The sequence below is a fragment of the Alligator mississippiensis genome, chromosome 13, assembly GCF_030867095.1.
Source record: "Alligator mississippiensis isolate rAllMis1 chromosome 13, rAllMis1, whole genome shotgun sequence".
In the NCBI taxonomy this organism is placed as follows: Eukaryota; Metazoa; Chordata; order Crocodylia; family Alligatoridae; genus Alligator; species Alligator mississippiensis.
Window position 1 is genome coordinate 18,048,312 of NC_081836.1, and position 27,010 is coordinate 18,075,321.

Consider the following 27,010-nt stretch of genomic DNA (forward strand, 5'->3'; position numbering starts at 1 on the left):
CCAGTTCCCATTGGGCAGGACACCCATATTAAAAAGGAGGTTGGTTGTTTCCAGTTTGCAAAGGCCAGTCCTTTTCCCTGCTCTTGCCTTCAAAGACAGCTGGTTTCCAGTTATTTTAGTGCATCCGGTACAGAAGAGCAGACTGTGTGCCATGGGTCTGACTGCCAGTCTGTCCACTCTGGAAACAACTGATGCGTCAAAGACTGGGTCGGTCATAGGGCCAATTTTGTTTAATATCTTCATCAATGACCTGGAAGATGGCATAGAGAGAACCCTCAGCAAGTTTGCAGATAACACCAAGCTGGGGGGAAATAGTAGATATTTTGGAGGGTAGGGCTAGGATTCGGAGACCTCAACAAGTTGGAGGATTGAAGCAAAAGAAATCTTAGGAGGTTCAGTAAGAACAAGTGCAAAGTCCTGGACCTAGGGTGGAACAATCCCCAGCACACAGGCTGGGGACCAATTGGCTAAGTAACAGTATGACAGGGGGCTTTCTTGTGGCCAGTCCATATGTTGGCCCACCCACCTGTCTAAATCAGTCCACCCACCTGCCTTGCTGCCACACCTTTGATGAAACTTTGGGAATAGTTGTTTAAGGTGGGAGATTGCCCAATGCTAAGGGCGTAATACATAGCTTTGTACCATCCCTACACCATGTCCCATGCCTCAGAAGTGGCATCATTATGTGGTTCCAGTCCCACAATTAACCTAGTTCTATGCCCGCCTGGTGTTTGGACCCTGCCTGGATCCCTCCTCCTCAGGCAGTCTACTCAGCCCTCATTCTGGACAATGAGACTCCCCAAGCCCCTTTTTCCCTTGTGGCTGTGACCCCCTCTGGGACCTTTGGCCTCACTGGCCCTGGCCTCTTCTCTAGGCCAGTTGGGACTCCTGGATTCTAGCCTCTCATTATCCCTCGCAATGGGTACTCTAGCCCTTCGACTGGTCTGGTCCTGGCCCCAGCATGAGCCAGCAAGGTTATTTCATGTAGGTCACTGAGCTACTTAATGTCACACTCCCATATGGGACTGCCTTCTCAGGCCCCTCCAAAACACAGCTCCCTTTCTACTTAGGCTGGCCTATGCATGAGGCTAGAGTCCTTCAGGCTCCCTGTACAGACCCTATTCTATGCTGCTCACTCATGTCCCCTCACTGGGGCTACTACACCAGCCCCTCACCAGGACTATTAGGGCTTACACCTCTTGGGCCTCGGGCCTCTGATGACAATGCCTGGACCCCTCACCTGACCCCTCCATGGGGTAACCTACCATGTCATGGGGCCTGAGGCTATACTGCACCCCATACTCACCTTTCAATAGCGAGGCATTGGTATGGCATTTCTTGGGGCCCACCCCACCATCCAACCCCCAGCAGGGCATCCTTTTAAGTCATTCCTGAGGACCAGGAACCTCTTCCATCCCCCATCGTTCCTACCCTTAACCTCCAGGTGTTCTGGGAGCAGCAGCTTTATCTGGACAATGTTACTCCTACAGCAACTGCCCATTAAACTCTGAGAGCCTGTGTTTATATTGAGGCTGCCCAGCCCCATCCTCCAATCCAGGAGCCCTCCCGTGGTCATGTGAGTGTCTTGTTAGGCTGCATTGCACCTGCTGGCTGCTCCACAGCCTGCTCCAATCTCTTAAAGTGGCAGGCACCAAAAGTGCTCTGCCACAAGCAGCTGTGCAGAAAAGGACCTGCAAGTTACAGTGAGCATTAAGCTGAATATGAGCCAACAGTGTGTTCTTGTTGTCAATAAGGCTAATGGTATACTGGACTGTATTAATAGGAGCAGTCCCAACAGATCAAGGGAAGTGATTCTTCCCCTCTGTTCAGCACTGGTGAGGCCACATCTGGAGTTCTCTGTCCAGTTTTGGGGCCCCCACTACAGAAAGGATGTAGACAAATTGGAGAGTAGTGGAGGGCAGCAGAAATGGTTAGGGGGCTGGGGCACATGGCTTCTGAGGAGAGACTGAGGAAACTGGGCTTATTTAGTCTGCAGAAGAAAAAATTTAGGGAGGATTTAATAGCAACCTTCAGCTACCTGAAGGTGGTTCCAAAGAGGATGGAGGTAGACTGTTTTCAGTGGTAACAGATAACAGAATAAGGAGCAGTGGTCTCAAATTGCAGCAAGGGAAGTTATATTGGGAAGAGCTTTATCACTAGGAGGGTAGTAAAGCACTAAAACGGGTTGCTCAGAGAGGTGGTGGAATCTCCATCCTTTGAGGTTTTTAAGATCTACCTGAACAAAGCTTTGGGTGGGATGATCCAGCTGGGAACAGTCCTGCTTTGAGCACAGGGTTGGATTAGACCTCCTGAGGGTCCCTTCCAACCCCCATTTTCTATGATTCAGTGCGTCTTCCTAACCTGAGTTGGGAACAGCTATTTTGTGCCCTTTTTTGTCCAATCTAATGCTATTCTAGATATTGTCCAAGTAACTCTCAAAGGCTCTGTCTACACCAGGAGGGATTCCTTGGTATTCCAGGAATACCAGCTTCAGCTCCCTCTGTGCAAAAATGAAGTGTATTTCCTACCTATGAGGACTTTTTACCATCTTGTACCATCTATACATTTCCCAGAGCCTGAGGAAGGGACTTTGATACCGAAAGCTTGCAGAAAAGGACAGTTTTCTTGTGATTTCCCAGTTGATCTAATAAAAGGTATCATTTTGGAACCAAGAGTTCTAGTTTTTTTGTATGTTGGTATTCCAGCAAACTTGGAGCAGCAGCTTACATGAGCAAAAGAGTGAGAATCATAGCATCCCAGAAAAGTAGAAGAGACTTTTAAGAGGTCATCTAGTCCAACTCCCCACCAGAGGCAGGAGCCACCTGATACTGGCTCCCCAAATGACATAAACTAAACCAGCAAAAGGATTTCTTTGGTGGTGTAACTGTGCCCAAATCAGAACTTTCTCCCATAGATCTAGGGCAGTTTGAAATGGGATATTTTTCATACTACTGGCTGATGCAGACAAAAAATTTAAGCACAGAGCAAGCCTCGTCCTTTTTTAATCCTGCTAAACTCTTGGCTACGTTGATGTGTTGTGGCATGAAGTGCTGCAGGTTAATGATGCATTGACTAAAAAACACACTTTAAACCAGGGGCGGCAATTATTTTGGGCAGAGGACCACTTACTGAGTTTTGGCAAGCCATCGAGGGCCGTATGACAGGCAGCCAGGGGCAGATAACTATTAATTTTCTAAATTTTTTAGGGGCTCCGCAGGCCGGATAGAATAGCCTTGCGGGCCGCATCTGGTCCACAGGCCGCGTTTTGCCCACCCCTGCTTTAAACCATAAGGGGTATAGGTTGTAGTCATGTTGGCCTAAGGACAATAGGCAAAGTTCTTTGGGTAAATCTGATATCTTTTATTAGACCAACTCAAATAGTTGGAAAACATTCTTCTTTGCAAGCTTTCGGGCACATTTGTGGAGTACTCAACTCCCAAACACACACACACACACACACACTCTCTCTCTCTCTCTCTCTCTCTCTCTCTCTCTCTCTTCTGAAGCATTCGACTCCTAAACACACACATGCATGCATTCAACTCCTGAGAGTGCGAATGCACAATCTTCTGGAGCACTCAACTCCCAAGTGCACACACACATGCATTCATCTGGAGCATTCAACTCCTGAACACACACACATGCATGCACACTTCTGGAGCCCTCAACCCCGGAACACACACAGCTATGCACACACACACACACTCTTCTGGAGCACTCAAATGCCATGCTAGAAGTCTGAGGTGGTTATGCATGTGCTTTAATTGACAAACGTTTGGATGCATCCTGCTTCAGTGAGGACCCACCAGCTAGGCTTAGGCAGCTGTTCTGTGTCTTTCCTTTACAACAAGCCCCTGGGGCTAGTCCAGAGTAATTCCACTGCATGGAACTTTCTTGGAATGGGGTAGTCCTAGGTGAAGGGTTTTCTGAAAGCCTGCAGACCATAGCTCAGAAACTGCTATAGAATAGCAGTGGAGAGTGAGCAGCGTCTTGGCCACTGTCCCTTCTTTCTGGGCAGCCAGACCCTGCAACCTGGGATGCAGGCCCACCATCCATGTGAACTTGAGTCCCCATTCCTACACAATAGAAAGCTTCGGTATGGTTCAGCAGGGCATTCTGGGCATGCTGTATTCCACTGGATACACTAACTGCTACCACCTAACGTGCCATCTGTTTTGGATAGATCCAGGACCATCAAGGGTAGGCAACCCTCAGCATGGGTGCCAGAGTGTGGCGCACATAGTCATTTTGCTTAGCACGCACACCTCAGGACAGACAGCAGGGAAGAGGCTGGGACTGCAATGCCACAAGACTTGGGCCCCTTGCGGCTCCCCTGCCATCTGTCCCTGGCTCGCCAGCATCTTACAAATCAAGGTTGTGGGTGTTTTTGGCATGGTACCCAAAAACACTGCCAACCCCTGCTTCAAACCATGCAAATGTGGGTAAAGCAGGGGGCAAGCAGGCAGGACTCCTGGGTTTTTTTCCTGGCCTGGACAGGGACTGAGCAGGTTTCTCCAGTAGGTCTGTCTCTTGAAAATCAGGGCTAGTACCTCCCAAAGGGGACGTGGGGCTTATTATATGGTTGTAAAGGGCTTTGAGATCCTAGGGGGTGGGGAAGGGGTGGACTTTGAGGAGGAGTGTGGAGTCTAGAGTCAGTCTGTCTGTTCTGAACCTTGCTCCTCAAAGAAATGTTCTTTTACCCCCAGCCTTTGACACTGAAATTCAGAGATTATTAATGAATTGGGGGTCCACTTGGAAATCAGCTAATCATTTGCCTCTTTCTCCTAGTCTCCTGGTGCTCTGCATTTGTCAATGGGTTGTTTGCTGGGAAACTGGTTCAGGATGCTATCCTGAGGTAGCAGGGTTTGCGTGATTGGGCAGTTGATTAATTCAATATAAATTTGCTCTGCTAGTATCTATGGCTGTGCAGAGCCAAGTCCTAGAAGTGCTGCACCCTGTGGGTAACAGTGCAACGGAAAGATGGTTATGAAATTGGTCTGTGTGACACCGAGGGAGGGAACTGCATTTTCCGGCATCTGTGGTATTGCTATGTTTCAGCACTTACACAGTTAAAAATAGTCTCTTCTCATGCCAACACCCCAGCACTGGTGCATTAACAGCAGACTAATGAAGCAGGTCCATGTTATGATCCAGAGTCTGCAGCACTTGTCAGTACGGTTACTGTATATTGGCTGGTGGAGCAAAATGTGCAGAGTCAGGATCTGAGACTAGCACAAGAGGTTTTTACTGCAGTAGTAGCAAAGAGCTTTTATTTCGTCCTGCCTACGCTTTGTTGAGGGGATTTCAGCCTGGCCTGAGACTAGACTAATCAGCTTGCTTTTTTTTGTGGAGCAAAAGGGAATGGGGTGAAAACAAAATACCTGCTGTCTCTACACCCAGCCTTCTGGGCTGCTCATCATCACGGTGCACCAGCACTTTGCACTGTCCGTCTCTTGCATTCCATACAGCCTCCATCGTTGCCACTTAGGTTGGGGGGTTTCTTTCAGCTGATTCCCTCCCATACCCATAATTGCACATCTTCATTCCCAGATAAATCACTCCAAGCGTCCGAGTGAATAGGACTTGTATGCCTTCAGATCACAAAAGCCAGGTAGGTGCACTGCTGGGAGGCAGTTTGTCCCCCTTGAAAGGTCTTAACGTGTGTGTGTGTGTGTGTGTGTGTGTGTGTGTGTGTGTGTGTGTAGCCTGGCTGTACATTCGGATTTGTTCCTTTATAGCAGATGCAGTGCAGCAGGGAGCCTGGCTCAGGGAGTTAAAGAAAAGAAAAGAAAAGTAGCATGCATTTCCAAACCTGCATATCAAGAAACTGAGTGTGCTCTGCTTCAGAGTGGGTAGTGCTGCTTCTGTGCTCAGATATTTGTCACTTTGAAATGTTACTGTGGGGGTGGGAAAGGAAAGGAAACTTTGCATCTTAGTTAAACTATCACATCGGGCTTTAGAATTTGGCAATGGTTCCTGGAGCGTCTTACTGGTGAGTGCCTGTACTTTAACTTGCACAATAAAATACCAAGCCATATATGCTGTCTTATGAGTAAAACACCTACATTTGGGATGTGCAGTTCTTCAGTAGTGTTTTTGGACTATTTGGATTGTGAACATATACAGTTCCTCAGAATCTTAGAAAAACAAGATCCCAGTGTAAGAGAGGATTGTTAAGGTGACTAGCAATTGGCAAGAAGGGTATCTGATACTGTAGGAAAGAACTGCTTCTGCAGCAAGATGGAAACAGGGAGACTCCTCTTTGGATCTGAGGGTTTTCCTACAAGGTGACAGACTTCGGAGTGCTTAAATAGAGTTGTTGGTTGCATGGCAGTAGGCGCATGGCATGAACAGTGCCTGAGAAGGAAAAGTAGTCGCAGTGGGGGCTATGTCCAGCCTCACAAACTTGCACGCAGGCTGCAGTAGGACAGCGTTTGTGATTGTCATACCTGTGAGTATGTGCATGTTTCCCTTCCTTTATCCTGTGAGTTAAGGTGTTTGCTGTCAAACCCCATATTAGAAAATAGATACAGAAAATACAGGATGTGGGAGATATGTTGTGTAATGCTGAGGAAGCCTCCTTTAAAGGAACCAGTGTGATGCTTTGCATTACAGGGCCTGGACTGTACTGGGACATGGCAAGTTTCAGAGAGAAAGTGGAGTGTTCCCAAGTCAGGGTTCCCAGGGCTTCTGCTTGGGAGTTAACTCCGCCAGGCAAGAGGACTGTTCCGCACAGGCTGCATACTCGCTTGACATGCTTAGTTTTTGGCCCAGGTTTTTACAGAGCTTCCTTGTACTAGAACCTCCATTCCATGCTGTCATGGGGAAGGAGGAAACATCATGCTCCATGCAGATGAGGAAGGAGCTAGAACAGGGCTTCCCAGTGGGCAGAAGCCCAAGCAGTTGATTGGTGGTAACAGTTGGAAAGGGGCTTCCCTTGTCCTCTCATCTCTCACAGCCCACTGTTCATTGGTTTCTGCCCATTGTGTTTTGCAAGCAACTGTTCCCTCATTTTTGCATGGCTATTTACAGGCTTCTGTCTAAGCTACGGTGTGCATTAAGGTGTTTTTTCTAATGTGCATTAAATTTAGTACCTCCAATATGATAGACTAAAGAAATGCACATTAGACTACCTTAATGCGCAGTAACGAATATGCACAGTTTTTAAGTGACAATTAATAAACAGTAGCCTATGTACTGTGCATTAGCATAATTGCACTTTTTTTACATGATGCTTTAATGCGCAGTAAAATAAGCTACTGTGCATTAAAGCACACGAGTAAACATACCCAATGAGATCTGTAAGCTTTACTTGTACTTTTTCTTCCTATCCCATTCTTCTCCAGCCCTCACTAATGCAGCATCAAAGTCATCCAACTGCGAGGGAGAGCATCCTGTCCTCCTGGGACAGGAGTGCCCACTGTGGGTTGAGGGTGGTAAGGTATGATCCTTAAGGTGATGCTATGATCTTGGGCACCTGCTCCAGGATTTGTGCTCAGTGCTGAACTTGCTGTGTGGTGGCTGTCTGATCTGCCTCCTCCCCATTTGTGCCCTGGGGGTTGGAACTCAGTTGTAGTAGACAAACAGCAGTGGTTGTGTGCATGGAAGCATCAGCTGGTGCACTCCTCCCTCTGTGGTGACAGCCTGGAAGGGGTTGTAGAGGGGCTTGGCAGGGTGTTGTGCTGCATTCTGTTTCCCATCACCCTCTTCCCCCATGCCTCAAGTCTTTGGGTTCTGGGAGACCCCCACAAATGGAGCACTGCCTATCGCTATCTGCAGCCTGGTGCTCACTCTGTCTGTATTTAGCCATAGGTAAGGGGTATGATAAGAGTGACTTGCAGGTCATGGGATTTGGTGCTCTGGAAGTTAAACTCTGATGGGTGGATCATGTGGAGCGACACAAAGGAGTGTACATTTGTGGCCTTTCCTGAGGCCCAAGACCTTGCACACAGGAACATACACATCACAGTGCCTTTCCCCTGCCTCCCCCCAGAGGCGTGATGCCTTGGTTTCCGTCCAAGTAGAAGCATCCATTAGCTAACTACTCTAGGAGAATCGCAGAGCAAAGGTCAGATGGATCCAACAGGAGAGCATCTGTAAAGGTGTTCCCCCTGTTGCTGTTGTGGCTCCAGCTGTTGAGTCTGGTAGGTAACTCTCACAGGGAATGCAAGGTTCACGTGCAGCTGTAGGCATGGGCTGGGGGGAGCTCAATAGGGGCATGTTGGCCACTTCCTGCAAAGTGTGGTAGGGTCTCCAACTCCATCCAAATGGGGCAGGCCCCCAAAATGGCACTTCTGAGCAAAGCAGCTTCCAATGCTGCACTGCAGCATTCACTCCTGGAGCATGCCCAAGCCTCTGAGTCCACTCCAAGGCTATTCTCCTGGTGGCAGACACCCTGTAGGCAGAATCCCTCTGCGGTGGCTCATGGAGGCAGGGCGTCCTTTAGCAGGCAGCTGCCAAGCCAGGTGAGAGGTAAACCCTTTAAACTCCTCCCTCAGCATCCACTCACCTTGGTACAGCAGAATTGCCTGTCAGCTCAGGAGACCCATGCTAATAAACAGGCCACCATGTTCTGCACAAGCTTTTGTTGCCAAATAGGCTGAAAGCATTATTGTGTGTAGAGCGCATTGCAGAAGGAGACGCAACAAACCCGCTGACCACTGCAGCCAGTAATGCACATGACTAAGCGCTCCAAAACTCTACCCCAAGCTTGGCTCCAGGTCCAAGGTGGACAAGGAGACTCGGTCATTCAGAGCAGCTGCTGGTGCCCCAAGACACTGCACCAGCTGATGTCCCCCAGAAGATCCAGTGAAACTTGAAAGAACCTTCAGGTGCAGAGCCCTGTGCCAGAAGGTCTGATACATGGTGTATGCTTGCACTTGTGTTTGGGATGTGGCAGGATCCGCCCATTTGCCTGGGCCAGTGTCCTTTTGGATCAGTCAGTACTGATTGCAAGCTTCTGCAAATGTTGCCTCGCTGACTCCCAAGATTACCTGGGAGCAAAGCCATGGTAAAGCTGTGCTTCCACTAGAGAAATCCTAGCTGTGAGCAAGAAGGTGTTAGTGCAGGGGTTTCCCACCCTGATGAGGTTTGGGGCTTTCACTGAAAATAACTCTTGACCATTTATATGAAGGCCACTTCGGGATTTTTTTAATCAATGCATCCTTGCAATCAGTGTTGCTACTGCCTATAGAATGGTTGCAGTTGCACTGTTTTTTCTGTGCAAATCCTTTTAAACACTGAAAATGCTCCAGCATGATTAATGTAATCTCTGGGATGCAGCAAGGAAGAGAGATGATTTACAGAACAACTACAACAAAAAGGTACAGATACACTGCCCTCAATCATGTCTGCATGTTAATCCGTATGGGAGCCATGTGTGTTGTCAGGGGAGATTTCACAGTATCTGGAGCATAGCATTAACCTGTTAAAAATCTTTCCCTAGCCTTTCCCTGGCAGGGCTTGGTTGAATTTCAGGAGGAAGTATCTACCTTACTTGGTTGCCTCAGTATCCCTGTCTATAAAACAGCTGTTAGCAGTGATACTGCAGTGCCCTGGGGCTCGAGGAGTGGAGTGTTCCTGTATTATTTCCTATTATTCTTTTTTGCTGAAGCACCATTAAAGGTGAAGGACCAAACTTCCTCTCAGCTTCAGCCTCTGTTGGCTTTAGATTGACATCCCCAAGGCACAGGCTTCATGTCCTGAAATTCTCCCTTTGTCCTGGCTCTGGGAAGCAAAGAGAAAACCCCAGGACACAGACAGCAGCAGCCAGACTCCCAGATGTTCCCAGCCCTCCAACTTCCCCACTGTGCAGATGTTCAGTTTCAGCAAAGCTTCCCATGAAGAGTATAAGTATCAACTCGCTCGATTTCTACCCCCAGGAAAAGCATTTTGAAATAACTTGGCGAATCCAGGAGGAGTAAGAGTGCTGGAAACTTAAGTCCCGCATAAGGTTTTATTTTCCTGCCAGAAGTAACTCAAAGATTCCCCTTTATCTCCCCAAAGATGATTGTCTCAGCCCTTTGATGTAATTTGGGAATTGCGGACACACCCAGGAGCATTCAGGACTGCTCAAGTAATTGAAGAGTGCATTGGGCTCATTCCTCCTTGTTCCTGGGAAGGTAGATCAGTGGTGCCATCCCAGGGAATCCTTCCCTGCCCCAGGGGTTGTGAGTGTCACAAGCAGCACATGGGTTAGGGCTCTGCATGCATGGTGAGGCAGATTCCCACAAGAGGATCAAGTGGGACTTCCCCCTTCCCAGCATAGCACAAGCTTTGCAGAGACTTGTCTGCAGCAGCCTTTGAAGAACGGGAGGGTGGATGAAGTAGATGCAACACTTCCATATAAAGTTAGTTTTGTGTGCAGTCGCACCTTCTCTTGTTTGCAGACATGTTTAAGACCCTGTGGTACCAAGTTATTAACCATGAGAGATTTAGAATGTGTCGGAAACTGATTTTCAAAAAGTGCAATGAGCTGTCCCTGGCTCCCTGTGCCTCAGCTCTTCTCACAGCTCTTGAGCTGTAGTGCTGTGTTCAGAAGACACTTCTGTCCTGAGCAGAGCTGTGGAGTTAGTAAAACCAGTGCAGTCTCCTGACTGCTGTCAGCCACCCCTACCTCTCCATTTGGAACTAAGCAGGTATGCCTGTTACAGAGGTTTAAATATACATTTATGCTTTTTGCTTCCTAATATTCTTTCTGCCTTCTTGTGGGCTTCTGTTACAAAATGTAGGAGCAGGGTGAGAGGAACAGGCTCCCTGGAGAAACTCCCTACCTAATCTTGCTGTCCTGGGATATTTCTCTCTGCCAGTCAGTTTGCTCAGATTGCTACAAGCAGTTCCATCTTTGGGGTACTAAATGTGTATTTCTTCTCCTGGTCTGTGGAGTCTAGCCCATGTGCATGGCTTTTGTTTCCCCTCAGTTACAGGTGTGAAGGGACAGTGTCTTTGTCATGCTGCACTTTGAAACCAGCCAGCAGGCATCATCTCACTTTTTAATTATCACAAAAAACTTCCCTACTGGGAGTGCATCAGCTTACACGCCAGCTTACTAGGGCCGCTCTACTTGAAAAGAGATGCAAGTATCTTGCCACATATTAGAATTCATGGCCATTTCAACCCCAACCATATTCTGCAAACTGTTTTTGTGATTTCTTGACATTGTCTCTCCCCCTGATTTGTCAGCCAGATTTACAGGGAGTATACTGTGTAGCAGCGAAGATCTGTGCAAGTAAGAACTAATTCTGGCTAGTGGTATTTAGATCATGTGGTTAGCCCAGCATATGGAAAAATATTTCCCTTAGTTTTTAATATGGTCAGAAATAATGTAAAAGTAAAACATGGGGAAGAGCCTAGGGATTTACTTCTAAGAGCCATGTTTCTGGTGCCAGGTTTACAGTGAGGTATAGCTCTAAATCTCTGAGTTAGCAAAGAGTTACCATAATGCTTTGTAGCATCTATTTGTTTGAGGGAAGGTGGCATGAAGGGATTACCATATTTCACAGTGTATAGGTTGACACAGTGTAAAAGTCAACCCCCAGCTTTCTGATTTGAAAGGTAAGGATTTTTATAGGAACAGTATATAAGTCATAGCCAGGCTCAGCGATCAGCTGGCTCGACCCCATCCTTTGTGAGCAGCACTGCGAGCAGGGGATGGGGTCATGCCAGCCAAGCACTGAGCCTGTCCCTGTCTGCTGCAAGTGGCACTGCCAAGTGCTGAGCCTAGCGCTTCTCGTAGAGGACAGGGACGGGCTCAGCACTCAGCTGGCTTGGCCTCATCCCCTGCAAGCAATGCCGGGCTCAGCTGATGTAGCCCCATCCCCTGCAAGTGGCATTGGTGCAGCTCAGGCAGTGCCGCTTGCAGGGGATGGAGCCGCACCAGCCAAACACTGAGCCCGGCGCCACTCACAGGGGACAGTGATACAGTGTATAAGTCGAGGTCGAATTTTAAGAGTTAAAAATTGGACCATGAAATACGGTATATGCAAAAGCATCACATACATAGAATGCATGCATTGCTGCAGATGTTTCCTGTGTCTGTCCTCTAAACCTCTCCCTTTCTGTTTCTGTTTGCACTATTTGAAATAAACTGTTGCTACTATGGTGTCTCTAGCTAACAAAGGTTACTTTATGAAGTGTCTTTTGAAGAAAGATGAGTTTCAGGCTTTTTGTTCAGCATCCTGGCCTGCAGAGGGGCTGAGTGTTATCGTTTTTGCTTGTTTTTTAGGTTTCCAATGACGCTTATTGCTGCCATGTCTGTGAGCCTCACAAGTCTGAATGAATTCACTCTCACCACTGCCAACCCTTCAGCAAGTATTTCACAGATAGAGGAACTGAGGTATAGCAGCCAGCTTTTCAGGAGGGCTTAGCCCAGGGGTAGGCAAAATGGGGCCCATGGGCTGGAAGCAGCCTGCCTGGCCATTCTATCCAGCCCGCAGGGCCCCTAAAAAATTTAGAAAATTAATATTTATCTGCCCCTGACTGCCTGTCATGTGGTCTTCAATGGCTTGCCAAAACTCAGTAAACGGCCCTTTGCCCAAAATAATTGCCCACCCCTGGCTTAGCCCCAGTTGCTCCCATTTATGCCTTATTCAAACTAGGATGAAAAACAGTGTTAGAAGGGGAGAGCTCATTCTCCAAGGCATGCTTTTGAAAAGCCTGACCTGGACAAGGCAGTGTCGTCTTTACCACCCACTGTCCGCCAGTTGGAGCTTTGGTTCCCCAGGGCTTCCAGAAAGACTCTTCAAGCACTGTGGTGTGGCTCTCATGTTTGCTCACACCCTTGGCCCTGAGCTGGGTAAGGCTGGGATGAGAACAGATTCTCAAGAAGCCTGTTCAGGATCACAAGGAAAGTTTTGGGGTCCTTTGAGAATCCGTCCAGGACTTTCCTGGAATTCCAGCGCTTCTTTTCAGACTGGGGACTCCAATGTACTTTGTCTCCAAAAGGGAAACTCCCCATCTATCCCCAGACTTTTGTCTCCAGAAAAATGTGACTAATCCTTGTGGGGCTTTCTGAGCCATCCAGTTGGGTTGAAGCTTGTCTCACTTCTCCTCCTGCAGGCCATTCAGATCCCTCATCCCACACACAAGTCTTGTTCCCTGCAGCTCCATGCATTAGCCCAGAAAAGTTTATCCAGTAACTCTAGCCCTAATGGATTTTCAGCAAAGCCTTTTAGTGCAATGAAATTGAAACTGGCCATAGTGGTTTTAAGCATGCTGGCAGTGAAATATAGAATTACTGGGTCAGAAGGGACGTGCTTTATTTGGCAGTCCTTTTGATCCGGAGAGAACCTTGAGCCATGCAGCAAAATAAAAGGGGAGTCTAATAAGTCTTTGAGAGCAGAGAAACCCTATGTGCTATCCTGCGGAGAGCAGTTGGGGTCATTATCCGCAGAGAATGCCTGCAAGAGTGGAACCTTTGTGATCCGAAAAAGATGGGTGTTGAAGGACCACGTGACTCAGGAACACTCCCACACCTGTGCGGCAACACCCACCCATTTGAAACAGTATCTTCAGTCCCTGTAAGGTCACTCTCTCCTCAAGCCACAAAAGGTTCCAAGTTTGTGTTTGCTAACAGAAGCCCAGGAAGCAAAACAGACTCTTTTTGCTGACTACAGTGGGCTTTGAACTGGATGGTCAGCTAAAGAGTGACAGCTGTAGCACAATATTGGTAATTGATGGCCTCAGTACACTCCTGCAATATTGAGTTTTGCAGCTGAGTTGTGTTGTATGAAAAAGTGTTTTCTTTTACCTGCTTAGGCATCTCCACCTATTCATTTCACTGACTGACTCCTTTCTGTATTGTGAAACAGAGGAAACAGAAGCTCCCTCACTGCCTGCGGTGAAAGCGAAGTAAGTTGCCTCTCCCAAAGCAAAGTCATCTGCCTTGCACTCAGGGCCTAGTGATGGAAAATTATCACTGTGCAGTAAAGGAACCAGGGCATTACTGTGCATCGCCTACTCCACACCTACATATCTCTGTTCAATGATATATGCAAGTTCAGCCAGGTAGCTTAAGCCTCTTCATCAAGGACTATAGCTCTGTAAGCAATAACTTCCCCTTGTGGACCACTTTTGCAGGGTGCCAGCCACTCTGCCATCTGGACTTCCTTAGTGTACATGTAAACACATAAAGTCTGTCTTGCATCAGAGCATCTAACATGTGAGGGTCTCACTCAACATACCAGGGGAGAATAAAGTATTTTAAATACAGAAAAATTCTGCAGAATGACAAAATTTGGTGTGGCACCAAGGGATACAAGCAGGATCTGAAGCCAATTGGAAGTCCTTTTTTAACAGACTATGTCACGGCAACAGTCCCCCCTTTTTAAAGTGCATTTCTGAGATCACGCTGACAAATAAAAGGCACATTTCTTCACACTGCACTGGCTAGAAAAGTAATGAGGAAGTTGATCATTTATGTAGCTACTGGGGGCTGGTGAGAACCAAAGCTGCCGGAAGCAGGGTGTGTCAGTCAGATGCTTTCAAAGCAGCATCACACTGGAGCATTGCGTAGTTTTTGCACCAGGCGTTTTTCTCAGGCTTAACTTCTAGTGCACGTTTGATCCCAGCCTTTGGCGACATGTGCTTTCCCTACTTTGTTCCTGACATTGTAGCCAGCATTTCGGCTTAGTCTCACAAGGGGACATGTTTAGAGGGAATGGGAACTGGAGGAACCACGTTAATTTGAATCTGTCATAAAGAAGCAAAGAGAAGTAGCAAAAAATGAGTGATAATCAGGTTTGTACTTTAGCCTGGAGATTGGAGGCTTCCCACTTCCCCAGCATGTCTTTTACTAAGTGACACTGAGCATGTGTTACCTTTTTTGTGCTAAAAAATGGAACAGGAAGTATGCCAGCCACCTCCCTCACCTTTCCACTGCATGTGCAGTCTAGTGGAAAGGCACTACCAGTGGTTTTACTTTGGGGTTTTTTATCCCTCAGACTCTCCCAAAATATCTCCTGGAATATACATCTGATCTGAGACTTTATTAATCTTCTTGCACAAAAAGTAACTTTTTTTAATCTGGAGGGGGATCTAAACTGCTTGCACTGGAAAGTAAAGGGTTTCTGTGAAATGCAGAGAGCAAAGTCCTTCCTCCTACCTAGATCAACCACCAGCATAGCAACAAAATACATGCTGGTTAGCGTCTTTTGAAGAGACAGTTCAACCTAGTATGACTGTGCTGTGGGTTGGTTAAGTAGCATGGTATGACAGTGCATTTCCGGACTGACACTGGTGATATTGCAAACAGAGAAATGTTTCAGTGATGGTCTAGTTCCTCTTTCTTGTTTTCTGGCCACTGTGTCTAGCAAGCTCTAGATCTCTGCTTATCCTGTTTTTCCTAGAATTTGGTCCTGGTTACTGCATAAATGGCAGTTGGGGACTTCATTTGGACTCTCAAATAGGGTCAGAGAGCTGTAATGTAATGCTGCTTTGGTCCCAAGGCATGCCAGGCCCACAGAAAATCAGCAAGGGAAGTAAAATTCTATTGGGCACCAATGAGAACATGGCCTGTTCACTTAGACTCAGTAGCTGGTGCCTATTCAAGGACTCACCCCAGATTGTATAATGAATTGTAGGCTACTTGTTTGCTGACCCCTGAGCACAGAAAGCAAAAGAGTGAGAATGGCAGAGCCATGGCAGACCATGTAGGGTGCCTCAGGGCACTCTCCACAGTTCATTTCAGCTTCCCAGACCCTCACCTGCTGCTGATCAGCTCATATGTAGGAGGTGTGTCCTGCCCACCTACCCAGGGAGAGTCAGCCCTGCTTTGGCATCACCTGTGTCAGCCACTAGCAGATTGACCCTGTGTTGCTAAAGGCTTTTATCCACACTTTAGTCAGGGAAAGGTAGCTGATCGTTTGATTGTTTGGAATATAATTGTTCTCTGGAAGGGAAAGGACATAGTGGCCTTGACCCAGGTGCCTGGCAGGCTTGGCCAGCAGAGTGCAGCCCCCCCTGCTTCCTGCCCCTCTCTTAGTTTTCCCCTGGCTGCCCCCTTGGCATGTGCTGGTCCAGCTCTTTCTTTCTGTGGGGGGTCAGGACAAAGTGGAGTGACTGAACAGGGGGAATGGCTGCTATTCTCACTTGTGGTCTGGGATACACGAGCAGCATCTGTGAGGGATAATTCTGTTGCTGCACCAGTCCCCTGCTATTGCCCCATGGCCCATTGGCACCTGGCACTGTCCAGCAGCTGAAGAGGGAGGGAGGTCCATTGCTCTCCTTGGCCTACAGCAGTGCTGCCTGCCACCCCTTCCGGTCACAGTCTGAGCACTCTCAGCTGTGCCTGTCCCTAAGACGCTATGAGGACTGCAGCCTGGCTACAGACCTGATTCCTGGCACCTTCAAAACTCATGGGGCTGGTCACTTTACAACAGGAGGCTGTCTAAAAGGCACTCCCTCACTCCGGTAGGCAGGACCACTTTAGCTACGTCCTTCGGGGGAAAGTCTGGGAGTGTCTGTCAGTAATGATCAGGGATCGAAATTTTCCATTTCCCACAGAAAAATGGAGAAAACCACAGATTTTCCCCTTTACTAAAGGAAAACGTGGATTTCTCATTTTACCAGGGAAACTCAGGCATTTTGCAGTTTTGTAAAGAGCAATCTGCAGGCTGGCAGAGTTCCAGGCTGCAAAGAGATGGGGGGAGCAGGAGGAGGGCAGGTCAAGCAGGGGCATCATGTACATGTACAGTATAACCTCATATATCCAGCATGCTCAGGACCAAGCACTTGCCGGAAATTTGAAAATGCGTGGTGGCCGGTTGCAGAGTTGGGGGAAGAGGGAGAGTAGTGGTGGCCGGTCCCGGAGCAGTGGCCGCACATGGATTGGCAGCATGGGGAGGTGACTGGCAGCAGCAGCCACCACGTGTAAGCTTCCCCCTCTGTGTTCGGAAGTGTGGGGGGGAGTGGCAGCCGGTCGCACGGGGGGGGGGGGGGGGGGGGGGAGTGCCTGATTTTTGGTATGCATATGGCAGCCGGGGGTGGGAATTGAGGCCCGCATAGGGAGGGAGGGAATTGGGCTGGGCTGGGCTGGGCTGGGGCTGCTGCTCAGCCAGGAAGTACATGCGGCTTGGGGCTGCAGTGTGTGTTCATAGGGCCCCAGCAGGGAGGGGATGGGGCCATGCATGGGTTGTCTGGGAGGCAGGGGGGTGGGGCCAGCTCCCTGCCACTCTGCACTCCCAGGGGGCAGGGGAGGTCTATGAGGGGCTCGAGCAGGGCCCAGGAGGCTGTAGGAGGGAAGGAGGGGCATGAGCAGGTCCAGGGGCCTGTGGGAGGGAGTAAGGGGCACCAGCAGGACCAGGGAGGGGCTGTGGGGGGCAGTGAGAGGCCTTTCATTTTAATCACGGATTTGGGGGGTTTTATCAGAGAATTTGCAATTTTTTTTATAAGGGAAAACCAGGATCCCTGGTAATGATCAGCCCTGTCCCCTTGCTTGCTTCTTTCTTACCAAGAAGCATGTTAGGAGGACAGCAGTGTGTGCAATGCTAACACTATCAGTTACCCTATGGCTTGGCTCCTCCAGGACCATGCTGGGTCCCCTGGGAGGGCTTGAGCATGCAGATGCAGGACCTATCCTTACATATCCTTTGCTGTCACTGACTCTGCATTGTCTCTTCCCTCCAGCTGCACTTTGGAAAGTCTAGTGCACTCCTCCCTTACATAGCCCTATTCCCATCATAACTGAGCACCCAAGTTCTACTGGTGTTCCCAGCAACACCCCGGGAGGAAAGGAAGCAAACTGGATGAGAGAGAGGTGCTATGAGGGACTGAATCATGCAGGGGCCTTGTGGTTGAGCAGCGACTAGGACAAAGGCTGGTGCATCACCCAATGGGCCAAGCTTCCTCTCTGCTACTCCAGAAACAAAGTGCATGGGAAGCTTTACTTCTGGGTATTTATTATTCCAAGCTCCTGGCACATCCTGCCCTTGCACCGGGCACTAGGCTTGTGTCAGTTACTAGATTTGTGGATGCAGTTGTCAGGGTAGAAAGCTGAGGCCCCTAATGACTTCATCTTCCCGAGCCAGCAGAAGTATGCAGTGAGAGAGGCAAGTCACTCACCATGGGTGTCACCTTGATGGGGTCAGTCTCCTTTGGCAACCTCCTCCAGCCACAGAGTGTGTCAGGTTGCCCTTGGTACACTCCTTCCGTTCTGTCCTGTTCTCTCCCCCCAACTGTGTGTATCTTGTTTCCGGAGGCTCTGGCTCCTCCAGGTCTCGCTGAGAAGCAGCGGTTTTGGAATGGTCCCAGCCCCGCAGGATGCCTGGCGCCTCTAGCATCAGGGACTGAGCAGAGCACTGGTGCAGAGAGCTTGAAAGGTATTTTGTGGTGTGATGGCTCTGAGAGGATGGGCCTGGTGGCAATGGAGGGCAAGGGAAGCAGGGATTGCACACCATGAGCACTGCGTGTCTGTGGGGCAGGCTCAGAGATGCAAGGAAAGATGGGGTTATGGTTAAGAGACTGAACGGGAACACAAGTCTCAGTTCACTTCACAGCTCTGCCCCAGATGCCTTGTTTGGCTGCCGTGACCCTGGGGTGATTGCACCTTTTTCCCTTTGGCAATCTAAGCACACCCAACTCAAGTTGTGGGGGCCATGGTCCGTCTCTGAGAACAATTCTTTTGCTCACAGAACTGGCTGCCAGACCCTGTTAATAGTAACCATATACCACCCTGCAGGTGCACCTGGGTTTGGGACACTTGAGTCCTTCCCTGGAGGAACCTGTCACCAGTGGTACTGTGTCCAGCAGACTTCTCAGGGCAAGTATGCATATGGCAATTCGAACAAAGGGTTTTCATCAGTGAACCTTCTCTCTGTATGGCCAACTTTGCAAGACATCCTGTGGGATAAGACCCAGGCTATCCACATAATGCTTTAAAATGCGGTTTGAGTGACCCTATGCATCAGGTTCCCAGGGAGGGATAATTGCAGCCCTGGTGCAGGCTGTTTGAGGCTGTAGTCCAGCTGGAAGGCTGCCCGGGAGGTGAGCATGTGCTCCCTTGTTCAGTGCTGCTGGTGTCAGAGGCGGTTTGAGGTTGCAGTTGTGAAATTGTGTGCTTTGGAACGGAAGAGAGTTGTAGCTGCTGCCCTGTGCAGGCTCTAGGCAGCTTTGTCTAATGGCTTTCTCTTCCTCAAGCAGCCAGTGGGAAGGAAGCTGGCTCAGCTGTGGGAGGGGCTTTTGGCTTTGGAGCCTACAGAGGTTGAGCCCCAGCACAGCCTGAGTACCAGAACACAGGGTAGATCATTCACACGTGGCCTCCTTGTTTCTGCTTCTCTGGTGATGGTGCAGACAGAGCTCACACTGACAGCATGTTGATGGTAAAGATCCTGTGCGCTGCTTTGAGGCTTCCATGCCAGCCTTTGTCAGAAGCTGACTCAGCCCCTGGAGACAGCCTCTTGATCACTTGAGGAGCCTTGTGTATGCTGCTGTCACTTTACTTCTAAGCTTATGTACCAGCTTGTGCATATGCTCAATTTAAATGAGGTTAGGAGTTTTCCCTTCCTCTGTGCTGTAGCACAGCTTTAGAATTGGACACACTTCTTTTGTCTTGGAATTTGAAATCGCCTGAGAGAGCTAGGCACCCCTGTCCCATAGACATTTCAGAAAAGTGAGTGCCTTGTTCCTTTTGGGGCTTATTCTAAGCCTTCCCAGACTAGAGCCCTCACCGGTAGAGTGCCTGGCATGTTCTGGAATCCAAAGAATTAATTGGAATCCTGTTGCGGTTAGCAAAGAGAGAAAGGGAATAGAGCAGGGACTCTGAGCATGAGGCACATGCTAGTGTCAGCTGGCACAGCCAACAACTCTTCTATCCCCTTCAGCTAGGAAAAAATGTAGGTTCTGTGTCAGGGAAGGTTGGTTCAAGTTATAGGGGAAAAATAGGGCAGAGGTGCCTCAAAGTTGCTTAACAAGCCCCCTGGGTACAGGTTGGAGTGTTCCAGGGCCCCCCGTTCCTCTCAATAATCATGGGTCATACTGCTGAGAAATCCAATCAAGATGCAGAGGGTACCTGCTTTTCTTGTTTACCTGTATAAAAATTTTTCTGTTGAGGCTTTCTTACCACAGCATAGAGGGTATTTCTGATTCCTTGCTTTGGTTCATGCAAAAGCCACATCTGGCTGGGGAAGGGCAGAGCCACAGCTGAATCTCTTCCTATGTTTTTTAATGAGCCCAATGACCAGGGATCCTGGTTTTCTCTGATTTAAAAAAATTGCAAATTCTCTGATTAAAACCCCCAAAATCTGTTTTTTTCCATGATTAAAATGAAGTGCCAGTATACATAGGTATCAGTTGAACGTAATGTTTTATTGATGTATTTATGATTTTAAAGCAGTTTGGAAGCCTACCAGTGCCTCAATCACTGCAATAAAGTAAATTCTAAATATGTATAAAATTTGGTGTTTGATTTTGGGTTTTTTATCACAGAAAATCAGAGCTCCTTCTGCCCCCTTCACTCACCAGGATGTGGGTCCAGTTGCAGCTGCCTGCCCCACCCTCCCTCTTTGTGGTGCCAAGCACCCCTGATATGGCAGTGCCCTGCCCAAACCATGGCCTTTCACTCCCCTCCCACAGCCCCTGCCCCCCCTAGCTGCCAGAGCTATGGGGCCAGGAACCCAGGTCCACAGCCCCCTGCCCCCCACAGCAGTGCCTGAGCCCTGGCTTCTGCATGTGGGAGATGGCAGCGCTGCTGTGCTGGGTCTCTGCTGGGCCGCGGAGCCCAGCTCCCTTCCTCCATGGGCAGTATGGCCAGAGCAGGGCCTGTTGAGAAGGGAGAGGGGGGACAACTGCCACTGCAGGCTTTGGGCTCCCTGCCCTGCTACCCTCCCCTTGGGGCCTCCGCAGCCCAGCAGAGACCCAGCACAGCAAGGCAAAAGCAGGGCCAGATGGGAAAGTTAGATGCTACCCCTGGGAGCCTTGCACTGCCATGGTGAGGCACTCCCTGGCCGCCCGGCAGCAGCAAGAAGCACAACTCCACACCACCACCCCCGCTGCTGCTGGGTGAGCAGGGGACACCTCGTCATGGCAGTGTGGGGCTCATGGCAGTGACACCAAGCTGCCCCTTTAGTCTAAGCCTTCCCAAACTAGAGCCTTCACCGGTAGAGTGCCTGGCATGCTCTGGAACCCAAAGAATTCTTCGTAATCCTGTTGCGGTTAGCAAAGAGAAAAAGGGAATGGAGCAGGGACTTTGAGCATGGTAGAGTGCTCAGAGTGAAAAAGAGACTCCTGCTGTGCCGGGTCTCACCCATTGGGCTGTGTAGCCCCAGGAGCAGGGCAGGGAGCCTGAGCCTGAGCCTGCAGCAGGCAGCCCACACCTGCCCCATGCACAAATATGGGGGGCATGTGCCCCCATACTCCCCCAGGAATGCATGCAGCAGTGGGGAGCCAGCCCCCTGCCCCGCCACCTCCCAAATGAGCTGCCCATGGGGCCTGTCCCACTCCCTGCCTGGGCCCTGTGGCCACACATTCTGGCCCTAGGCCCCAAGCCCCACGCACCACCCCAGTTGGGAACCAGCCCCAGCCCTGCTTATTCCCTCCTTCACTATGGGGTCCTCAATCCCTCCCTCCATCAGCTGCTCTCTAGGCTGCCTGGCTGCTGTGTGTAGATGTGCATGCACACATGAGCATGACAGCCACTGCCTGACCACTTCCCCCAGCAGACTGGAACTCTCAGCGCCCACCTGCAAGGGGAAACCCACTGTTTCCTTAAAATGAGAAAATCCAGGTTTTTCTCCTTAAAATGAGAACACCAGGGTTTTACCACATTTTTCTGTTGTGGACGGAAAACCCTTACCCGTGTTAATGAGTATATTTGGTATTAAGATTGCAGCTGCTCACGTGCTTGAGGCACATGTATGCAATAAAACACATGCACAAGACAGCTTGCAATATGGATTGTGACTGGTTTGACCAGCTAATGGACCAGAAGCCTTGCTCCCTGAGTTGTGTAATGCCAGCCCCTTGGGATGCCATTTCTCTTCATGCCTCTGTCTGATCCCTCCTCCCTACCTGCCACGTTTCTTTCAGCATACACTTTGTACCTTTCTCTCCCCAACAGCTCTGTTTGCAGCCCTTATTCTGTCACTTCACATGCTGTATGCAAGTAGTGTGACAGGCAGTGCCAGGGCAGGAAATGACCTGGGTTCCCACCCTTCTGCATCTCCTCTCTCTGTGTCCCAAGTGTCTGGGCACACCACAAAGTCTCTGATTTGTAACCATCATTAAGAAATGGGAGTTTCCTCAATGCTAGAGGAGGTACAGGCCCCCACCCTCTTCTCCTTTGAAGGAGAGAGCTTGTGCTCTGAGCCCTGGAATAAATAAGTAGCCACTTCTTAGGAGGCATGACTGCTTTATTCCTGTACCAGCTCTGGCAGCAATGGTGCCGTTTCCAGAAAGAATATCTATTCACACGTTGCTCCGTGAGAAGAGCTCTTGCTGAGACCCCTTGGCCCCTGGGGCACAGCTCCTTCTCTGGGTCATCCCGCAGCAGCTGCGTTTTGGGGTGAGCTCTGCAATGCCGCAGGTTGCTTCCTTGCCTTGCTCATGTTCTGAGCCCTGCAGTTTTGGTGCAGGGGCTGTAACTTGTGCTACGTTATTTTCAGCATCGCGTTTTAAGAAGCTGGGTCCCTGGAGGGATTGGTTACTTAACTGATGCAGTTGATTTCTATTGGGTAGCCCCAGCTGCAGAGCAGCTGGGAGTCTGCTCTGCATTCTGGTCAGGTTGGAGCGCTGTGTGCCTGTGTCTGGAATTCAGAGTTCCTGAAGGAAGCTGGAAAAGGATTAGGGAAATATTTCATTTTCTCTGTGGGATAAAAGCACAGGGGTGATTTTCACCTGAAAGCGCTTCTCATTGGGAAGGAAGCCCCTTTTAAAAATGAAATAAAAGCTAATGTGTATAAAAGGGCACTAAGTGTTTCTGCAGTAATGGGCCGACCTAGGAGAAGGGACCTGACAGCAGACAGCACCGCATGGAAGTAGAATTAAAAGGGGACATGCAGTTCTCAGAGAATAAATGTTACATGCCGCCAAACCATGCTTCCCTCCAGAGCGCCTAGGGAGAGATCTGAAGCATGTGAGCAAATGCAGGATAAACATCTTAGCCCACTTGCTTTCCTGAGTGTGCTCTGTCATGTTCCCTTTCTGGGGGTGGGAGGGCATGCAGGGTGGGAAGGCTCCATGCTGGCTGTGCAGGAGCCCATGACTGTCTGAGAGCATTTCTTGTCTGCAGCCCTGCAGTCTGTGGAAAGGGGGCATTTCCTGGCCATACACTAGGCTTCTTTCCTCGCCCGCTGTTGTGAAGCATCTTCTGTCTTGCTTGCCCAGACTCTGCAGTTTCTCATGAGAACAAGTGGCTGTTGCAGGGGGGGAGTGGGGAAATGCGGCTGATTTCCTTGCTTTGAGCATTTTTTTGTGGCTGGCAAGGAGAGGGAAGGAGGCAGAACAACTTGAATTGTCTGCAGATTAGTTGATCTCTCCATCTCAACTTTGCTCCTTGCTTTTGTTTCTAATATTCTTTTTCACTCTGCCCTTACTCTCCTGCCAGGAGCCTTCCCTCAGTCTGTTGCGATGCGTAGCACTCTGCTGTTTGCATTCCCCCGTTCTCCTCAGCCAGGCCATGGGAACGGATTAGTGCCAGGCTGTACAGGGTGCTCTTTGGGATGGGAGTTCTGTGCAGATGCTTTCTGCATGGTGCTTTGGTGGGACCTTCTGCATGGTTCCCCTTTGCTAAGTTCCATATCAGAGGCAGCTGGGGGGCTGGGGTGGCGCTTGGTTGACAGCCTAGGGGTTGCAAGTTCAAGATCGTAACAGAAGCACTTGCGAATTCTGCTAAATACTTTGTCACACAAGGGCACAAAAAAGAAAGGAAAAGAGGGAGCCAAAAAGGGGTAGAAGTTTCATTAAAGCAGCACCTGGCTGGAGCTGAGCCTGCACTTTGTCACCTGGGCAATTGCAGCTAGTCATCTCGTGCTGCTGCACCCATAAACCAAAGGAACAAGTCATTTGAGAAGGCACAGGTACAAGAAACCACACGTTCATGTTTCTCTACCCCACAGATGTGTTTGTGGAAGACAAACCCCTGGCAGACAAGTGTGCATGTGCAGCAGTGTGCATAGTGCCCAGGCCGCAAAGGCTTTGAATTATGTGTGCTGAAGGCCTGGATTGCACAGAAACTTGAACCAATGTCAGTACTTTGGTTTATTTCAGTTGGTGCAAAGCTCTGTGCAGATCCTATGATTTCAGTCTAGGAGCAGCTTATTTTGAGATAGAGGAGGCCTCCACCTGCTTGACCTAAGGTAGAACAAAATAAGTCTGGGTTAAATTGGAAGAAATGTTCTCACGTCCTTTGGCATGGGCTTGTTCAAACCACACTGTAAATGGAGTGGGGCAGATCTGGCAGAGGAGTTCCTCATGCCAGTAAGTCTTCACAGAGTTTATGTCCAGGCCGAAAGATGGTTTTTCTTTTAAAAAATAATAATCTTGGATTTCCCTTCTGGCCATTAACAGAAATGCAAATCATGCAATTTTATGCAAATGAGTCCACTTTATTGTAGGACTTGCCTCCCGCTGCAGTGGCTAATGTTGTAATCCCATTTCTCTGATCACATGCAAGTCCAGGAAGGAAACCCATATGGCAGAAAAGCATCTCACACACATTCACCCCCCACACACCCTGGCAAAACAGTTGTTATTCCAAGAATCTCTGTTCTTCATAGTTTCCCTCTGTGGCCTTAAAGCATCTCCCATCCAGGTCAGCATCTCAGTAGCACAGCGCCACGCTCTCCAGTTATCTGTTCTGTGTGACATCTGTTTTGTCTTGTTCTGCCTTCCTTGTGGTGAAGGGTTGGCAAATAAGGAGGGTAACTCGCCATCCAAAATGGGATGGTCTTAGCTGCTCAAGCTGCAGCTGTTTCAAGGTGGGCCTCCAGCACCCAGGAACAACTGTGTTCCCATTCATACCCAGTCTTCCTTCCTCCAAGCACATCCGGCTGCCTTCCCCTCTGCGAGCCCTACAGACCTGTTCCTTTACATCATTTGTCTTGTAATTCTCAACTTCCGAGTATCACAGGTTCCACAGGACTTGGAAACCGCAGCAGTACAGAGCATATGGCCTGTGTCAGACTTCACCACTTGCTCTGGAGTCTGGGTTTTTTTCCAGGCTTACTGAGGGCCTGCTAGGAGTCGGTGTGATGGTCACAGGAAAATCTGCTGATGTTTTAAATAGAAATTCAAGGACTTGAAAGAGGCATGGGAATGGAGCAGTGTGTTGCTTCACTCACTTAGTTTTAAGCAGAGAGCACGTGAGGTCACAGCACACAATGCACTTAATGGAATATGATGGTCTCTCCCTGGCTGTAACTCACGTGGTTACCAGTCCCCAATATTATTGCTCCCACCACACAAATGGTGAAGTAAATTTACTAGCCAGACTCTGGGATAATCCTGCGCAGCCAGTGCACTGGGACATTTTCTACTCACCAATAGCTCAGCTCCCCTCAAAACACCCCGTATGGTCCACCCTTTCAAAGCTCTTTGACTTTTCCTTACTTAATAGCATGAAGAATGGTGAGCACAAGCACCAGTCAATCACCACATCATCTCTGGTCCTATAGTCAGTCAACCAGGATTAACTGGCCACACTGCTATTGGGCACTTCTCAACTATTTTCAAACTGGACAGGGTCACTGTGACTCAAACCTATACCAGTGGGGCCTTCCCAATGACAACAAATACCAAGTTCAAACCATGCCCCACGTTGTTGACTTGTGTCCATTTACTGTGCTACCTGGTGGCCTTCAAGCTCTTCACACTGGTGATGACATTGTCTTAAGATGGCTGAAATAATATGCCAAAACCGCATACACTAAATAAATACTGCCTGTAAGAGACAATAAGCTACCTAGGAAACAGAGCTTTGCCTTGGAGTGGTATTGTTTTGCAGTTGGCTTTTGGGGTTTATTTTAGTGCGGGGAACGGGATGGGGTTAACTGTTCAGGGCAGTTGACTGATTAAAAATAGAAAGCCAAGTACCAGAGGGGCAGGCATCCCATAGAGTGACAGCTCCACACAGAGTCCCTCCCAGCACAGCAGCCCCTGCTGTCATTTGTAGGTGGCTGTTGTTTTTCATCCTGCTTCAGGGAGCTGCATCATACTCCCCTTTGCTTTCTCCTCTGCAGGCAATGATAATGTGAAGTGCATTCTCTTTCTCGAGTTGCAAGTCACAACTGATGAGTAACCACTGCACCATGATCCTTGAGCTACAGAGTAACTCAGGGAAGTGTGAGTGACTATTTTAGAGACTAATGTCCTGAGCCTGCCAAGGTTTACAGAGTTGCTCTAGTTTTAAGCATGGAATTGGGTTCCATTTGAATTCATTGGGATTCCACATGTGTTTAAGATTACCATGTGCTTATTGCCCTGGTGTTTCTGCACAGAGGTAGCAACAATTTAGGCGTCATGTCACCCAGTGATGTTCATCTGTGTTGGTACTTAAAGTACATTCAGTTCTGGTCACTATGAGCACTGGCAGATGTGGAAGAAAACAAGCTTTGCTGGAAGCAACAGTACATTAGTTTGACCCACCTCTGCAGCATCTGTATACATTGGGCCCTTCAGCGGGGCTTTTTGGCACTTTTATCTAATAGCTGATTGAATCAGCTATTAGATAAAAGTGCCAACAAACTCCACTAAAGCACCCAATCTATATAGACATTGGGAAAGCCAGGTGTAACTAAGGCACTGCCTCTTAGCATGCACCAGGCTCGCCAGAAGAGCACGCCAAGTTTAATGTAAAGGGCCTTTTTTTTCCCCACATCTGCAGGCAGCCTATCTCAAAAAAGCTATAGCTGAAGTCAAAGGGGTTGATGGGGAAGTTTTGATATGAAGAGAGAGAGACTTTGAGTAAAGACGAGTAAAGGGGACAAGACAAAGTCATAGATGGGGGAAGCTCATCAGCCTTTTGCATAAGAGAAGAGCAATGGGGAGTTCAAGAAAATCAAAAGGCAGAAAGGGAAATACCATA

At 49.0% G+C, this 27,010-nt stretch overlaps 1 protein-coding gene across 6 annotated transcripts in view; it reads left to right on the forward strand.

Annotated features, from left to right (window-relative positions):
* Positions 1–27,010, forward strand: part of KCNAB2 (potassium voltage-gated channel subfamily A regulatory beta subunit 2) — a 109,935-nt gene that overhangs the window by 17,270 nt on the left and 65,655 nt on the right. Inside the window, exons 2-3 of one of the 6 annotated variants that reach the window (XM_059716476.1) lie at positions 12,224–12,334; positions 13,756–13,848. The exons of the other annotated variants lie outside the window; for them this stretch is intronic. The gene's annotated coding sequence lies outside the window, so the exon portion shown is untranslated. The remainder of the gene's footprint in view (positions 1–12,223; positions 12,335–13,755; positions 13,849–27,010) is intronic. 6 annotated transcript variants of the gene reach the window in all.